Here is a 6,920-nt window from a genome sequence, read left to right as displayed (position 1 = left end):
AGTCCCTGAGCCCATTATTTGCCTCTGTAACCCTTTCCACTACCGCCAAAAAGATGGGTATGGATGCATAATAAATTAACTAAACTAAAACTATACAGCGCATGATGTTAACAATGTATTAACACATAATCATTGTGTTTCTGTAATTAACTTGAATGTAAGATCTCTAAGAAAACACTTTGATAATATTAGTGTACTAATTCAAACTGATGACAACAAATTCTCTTTTGTTGTGCTTACTGAAACGTGGCTAAAAGAGGATACTACACAACTCTTCAACATACAAAACTATTCACCAATTCACAACTGTCGACCTATTCAGAGAGGTGGTGGTACTGCTCTTTACTACCACCAAGAACTGACATGCTTAAAAGTAATTAAAACTAGAGACTCCCGTGGAGAGTATGTCTTTGCCTGCTTCAGAGTCAAGGGTGCCGAGGCTGTCCTGACTGTTGGAGCAGTCTACAGAATTCCTAACATTGATGTGTCTGAATTGAACTCTAACCTTAGAAATCTAATGCTAGATAACAGATTGAACAAAAACCATCTAATAATTTCAGGGGACTTTAATAGTGACCTCTGTGAGCCTGATAACCCTCCTGCTGCTAATTTCTTCAACTGTATGAAATCCTGCCCCTCATACCCTTAATCATTAGACCTACTAGAATCACTGATAGTATTGCCTCTGCTCTTGACCACATCTGGACTAACATAACCTCTCCATTTACTTCAAGGATAATCATTGATAGGACCATAGACCATTACTCCACATTTCTCCGAACCAGCATTAATAAACCACCTCTAGATACAAGGAAGATAAGCTTAAGGCAGCACAATGAAACTTCTATAAACAATTTTATTGTTGTTGCTGCTAATATCAACTGGGAGACTGAATTAGGTAAAATAGGGTACATCAACCTAACTGTGTAAAATTTCTTCAGAAAACTCTCTGCCTCAATAACACCCACTGCCAATGCTAATGAAACAAGTAACAACTGAAAGGTTAAACACTCCATGGCTTACAAAGTGTATACTTAAATCTATTAATAAAAACACGACCTTGAGAAAAATTATGGGTTTGGAGTCGTCTCCAAAAAAATTTCAAAGATTTACTCATCAATGCTGTCTAAAATAATTAGGAAAGCCAAAATAAAATACTACGAAACTAAATTTACCCAAATTAAGGGCAACATTATTTATTTATTTATTTATATACAAGAAGGTACATTGGGGGTTAAAAGAGTACATATAGAAGATGTTGATTTTACATTCTTGTAAAGCCATTAGCACGCATAGCGTTTCGGGCAAGTCCTTAAACTAACAGATAATTATAAATAGATAATTTACAGTAAAATTAAGAAGAATATGTAGCACTATTTCCCAAATATTAGGACCAAAAAAGATTTCAAATAAAAAAAACAATACTATCCAAGAACGATGGTGTACTCTCAGCCTCTGATACTGCTAGTGAATTAAATAGGTTTTTCTCATTCACTGGGACATCCCATGCTATTGATGACCAAGGGATGGCTATCCTCCATCCTCCCCTACTAATGTTATAGACTACCTTACAGGTAACTATCCATGGTCTCTGTACCTAACTCCTGTCTATTCCACTGATGTTAATGAGATAATCTTTTACCTTAAAACAAGTCTAGTGCCCTTGCTGAGATACCAACTCTAATTTACAAAAATGCCTCCTGATTTTTAGCTCCTGGCATTGCATTGCTCTACAACAAATTACTTTAACTCCAAACCTTTCCAGATATTCTAAAAAAACGCGAGCGTAACCCCAGTCCTTAAATGTGGTGATCTCACTGATGTCAACAATTTTGGACCTATATCAAATCTGCCAAACTTGTCAAAAATATTTGAAAAACTAATCTACAAGCAGCTTTACTCCTATCTAGCCAAACACAATATATCTCCCAATCAAAGCAACCTATCACCTGGCAAAAAGACTCAACCAACTCCTAACCCCATATACTCCAAGCAACTATAGTCTACAATCATCAGCAGATTTCCTAGAATTAATCAAAATTACACAGCTCGATGAAATCATTGCTTCCCTGGACGTCGAATCCCTATTTACCAACGTATCAGTCGACACCATCATAGAAATGATACTGAACAGAGTATACAGAGACGAGAGCACCCCTAAATTAGACATACCCGAGCAACAGTTGAAGAGTCTTGTCGAGGAATGTACAAAGGAAGCTCCTTTCATCAGTCCGCATGGGAACATGTATCTACAAATAGACGGAGTAGCAATGGGCTCCCCCTTAGGAGTGTTATTCGCTAATTTTTATATGGGAACCATCGAAGACAGAGACTTCAGTAGTAAACAAAAACTAACTGTATACTGCCGTTATGTAGATGAGATATTCGTCGTAGAAAAAGACTCAGACGAACTAAATTATCTAAAAAGTCATCTAGAGAGAGAGTCAGTACTCCGGTTCACACATGAAAATAGTGAAAACAACAGTCTGCCATTCTTGGGTGTACTAATAACAAAAACAGGAACCTCTTTAAGCACCAACGTATATATTACGCCTACCAACATTGGTTTATGCCTCAACGGCATAAGTTAGTGCCTCCAAAAATACAAAGCCAGTGTTCTCTATGCTTTTATTCGTCGAGCGCTTACCCACTGTTCCAAATGGAGCAACGAGAGTAGAGATTGAAAGAAAAACTCAGGTATTGGCGAACAACGGATATAGCAACACGGAAATAAACGCTGCTATAGGAAGACACCTGGACCGATGGTACAATCCTGAAAACTAGAACAGAAACCACAACACCTCCAATAAAATTATATTACAAGTCCCCAAGTGGGTATTTGAAGGTATAGACGACGTTGGTTTCCTTCAAGGCGTTATGCTTGGTGTCTGGAGAGTTCTTCATGAGTAGGTTGAAGAACCTACAGAGTTGCAGAGTGCTCCTGGCAGTATGGGTTTGAGTCACTTCTGAGGTGTGAGTTTTCAGTTGCATATATGCCTGGGGACCATTCAGGCTTGTTCGCATATATATATATATATATATATATATATATATATATATATATATATATATATATATATATATATATATATATATATATATATAAATGGAAATGTTCGTTTGTTCAAAAACGCTAATCTCCGAAAGTTCTTCATTGATTGCCTTGAAATTTTCACACATGCGTTCCATTCGCATCCGAGCGGGTTTTTATATACATACTATATAGATGACACGGCTGTGACAGTAAAAAACATGTTTTTTTCTGAAAAACTGTGTTTTTCAAGTGAGGGGAAATCTTCGAAACCACTTTACCGATTGCTTTGAAATTTTAACACAACGTTCCATTCGTTTAGGCGCGTCTTTTTAAATATCTACCATATACATACCTCACTAGTGACAGGAAAAAACATGTTTTTTTTCAAAAACAGCAATATCTGTTGAACGTAAGAGCAACACACGCTGTAATCTCCAAAAGTTCCTCACCAATTGCTTTGAAATTTTGACACAACGTTGCATTCGAATAGGCGCGTCTTTTTATATACCTACTATATCGATGGCACCTCTGTGACAGGTAAAAACATGCGTTTTTGAAAAACAGCGCCATCTGTTACTCATAATAGCAACATTCACGCTATGCTAAAAATGTCACGAATTCCATTTCAATGTTTCTGATTGCATTGATAATTTTTTTGTTCATAGATTTCGATTTATTTCATTTTTTATTGAACTATTTTGTGTGACATTGTGTGTGAATTGAGCTGTGTTGTTTAACATACCGTTCATTTGGCAAGTATAAGTGTAGATGCCACGCCTGTGACTGGTAAAACTATGCTTTTCTTGATAGAGAGCGCTATCTATTGCATGTAAGAGCAACACACATGCTATACTAAATATGTTACAATTCCATTTCAATGTTTCTGATTGCATTGATAAATTTAATTTTCATAGATTTTGTTTTATTTTCATTTTGATTTAATTATTTTGTGTGAATTGCATTAGAATTCAGGTGTGTTGTTTACCATACCGTTCATTTCGTGAGTATAGTATATTTTTTATTTTTTCATATTTTAATTTCATTTTTACTGTTTTCTTATACTTCAGTGATGGGAACATCAGATCAATTGATGCTCCCAATTTTCTGATGGGAACCTCAGACTATTTGGGAAGGCATCAGACGAAGGAGTGGGGATGACGAGGGGACGGAAATGAGAGATGGTGGGGAGGATGAGGGAACAAGGGAGGGGGTAATGGTGGGGAAGGACGAGGGGACAGGGGAGGTTGGGATGGTGGGGTTGAGGGGAAAGGGGAATGGAGAATGGAGGAGAGGACAAAGGGACAGGGGAGTGGAACATGGTGGGATGGAAGAGGGGATGGTGGAGTAGAGAAGGGTGGGGAGGACGAGGGGACAGGGAAGGTTGTTGTTGCTCAAGCCACAGCAACGCGTGGCGAGTACAGCTAGTATATAAATAAAAATGGAAATGTTCGTTTGTTCAGAATCGCTAATCTCCGAATGTTCTTCATCGATTCCTTTGAAATTTTCACACAACGTTCCATTCACATCCGAGCAGGTATTTATATAAAAACGATATAGATGTCACGTCTGTGATGGGGAAAAACATGCATTTCTTTAAAGACTGTTTTTCATGTGTTTTTCATGTGAAGGAAATCTTCAAAACCTCTTTACTGATTGCTTTGAAATTTTGACACACCGTTGCATTCAAAAAGGCGAGTGGTTTTTATATTCATACTCACATGTCTCACTTGTGACAGGAAAAACATGCCTTTTTTGAAAAACAGCGCCATCTGTTGGACGTAAGAGCAACAAACACTGTAATCTCCGAAAGTTCTTCACCAATTGCTTTTAAATTTTGACACAAAGCTCCATTCAAATATGTGTGTCTCTATATACCTACTATATAGATGCCACATCTGTGACAGGTAAAAAAACATGTTTCTTTTTTAAACAGCACCATCTGTTGCATGTAAGAGTAACATTCACAAAACTAAATATGTTACAATTCCATTTCAATGTTTCCGATTGCATTGATAAATTGAATTTTCATAAATTTCAATTTATTTTCATTTTGATTAATTATTTCGTGTAACATTGCACTGGAATTGAGCTGTGTTGTTTACTATACTGTTAATTTTGTGAAAATAAGTACAGATGCCACACCTGTGACAAGTAAAACCATGTTTTTTTTTTTTTAAACAGCTCCATCTGTTGCGCGTAAGAGCAGCATTCACAATACTAAATATGTTAAAATTCCATATCAGTGTTTCCGATTGTATTGATAAATTGAATTTTCATAGATTTCTATTTATTTAAATTTTGATATAATTATTTTGTGACATTGCTTTGGAATTGAACTGTGTTGTTTATCATATCGTTTATTTCGTGAGTATAGTATATTTTTGTATTTTTTAATTGTTTTTCATTTCGTTTATTTTAACTGTTCATGTTTTTCAATGATGGGAACATCAGATACTTTGATGTTCCCCTATTCTCTGATGATCAGAAAATCGGATTAGATCATTTGGGAATGCATCGAACGAGGGAGTGGGGAAGACGAGGGGAAGGAAGTGGGGGATGGAGGGGTGTATGAAGGGACAAGGGTGGGAGGTAATGTTGGGGAAGCCGAGGGGACGGGGGAGTTGGGGATGGTCGGAACGAGGAGACGGGGTAATGGGAATGGTGGGGAGGAAGAGGGGATATATATATATATATATATATATATATATATATATATATATATATATATATATATATATATATATATATATATATATATATATATATATATAACCGAAATGTAAGTAATTATCAAAAGAAGGTACCAAACCGGGAAGGTATGTAGCACCATCAAATGTGCGGAATAATCAGAGGGCGCTAAATATCACCAAGGATGCCAATACGAGAACAAAAACGCATAAGACGAACGATATCAGAAGTATCCGAGTCACCAAGAATTCTATCGAGGGACAGGTGACCGCGAGGGCGGTCGGAAAGCAAGACACACGCTCGTCCCGGAAGTCAGGACATTCAAGAAGGACATGCACGACCGTAAGAGGGACAATGCAATTAGGACAATAAGGAGCAGGGCGGTGCTCCATCAAGTGGCCATGCGTTAAGCGAATATGGCCAATACCCAACCTCGCCAGAGCAGTTTCCCATCGCCGGTTACGGTGGTAGGAGGACGGCCACGAGGAAACACAACATTTAAGAGTACGGAGTTTGTTACCAGTAACAGATGACCAAGAAGCCTGCCAACGGGTTAAGAAGGAGGAATGGATAACCGGGTAAAAGTCAGAATATGGAATATCTTTACGAGAGATGGGACAAGAGCAGACAGCTTCCTTGGCGGCAGCATCCGCACGCTCATTTAAAGACACACCAACATGGCTGGGAACGCAACAAAACTCAACCGACTTAAACTTACTGTGAACAAGAAACAGCCAATGCTGGATCTCGACAACTACTGGATGAACTGGATTAAAGGACCCGAGAGCCATGAGGGCACTATGAGAGTCAACAACAACCACAAAGGAAGACTGACAACGAGAAAGCAGAAGACGAAGAGCATAGAGAATAGCATAAAGCTCCGCTGTAAAGATGCTAGTCTCCAGAGGTAAGCGACACATATAAGTGCAATCAGGAAAAACAACAGAGTAGCCAACACCGTCCGCAGACTTAGACCCATCGGTGAAGACAGAAACGGAGCGGGAGTGAGAAGAAACGTGTTCAAGGAAAAGGCGTTTCAGAACCGTAGGAGGGGTAAAAGCTTTAGTGACGCAGGTCAAGGATGTACAAAACTGCGGAAGGGGGACTCTCCACGGTGGCAAAGAAGGAACAACACGAGGAGAAACATTAGAAACACGAACGGAAAGAGAATCCTGTAAGCGAGATAACTGGACAGAAA

This window comes from Procambarus clarkii, chromosome 28 (genome assembly GCF_040958095.1).
Source record: "Procambarus clarkii isolate CNS0578487 chromosome 28, FALCON_Pclarkii_2.0, whole genome shotgun sequence".
In the NCBI taxonomy this organism is placed as follows: domain Eukaryota; kingdom Metazoa; phylum Arthropoda; class Malacostraca; order Decapoda; family Cambaridae; genus Procambarus; species Procambarus clarkii.
This window is presented reverse-complemented; position numbering follows the sequence as displayed.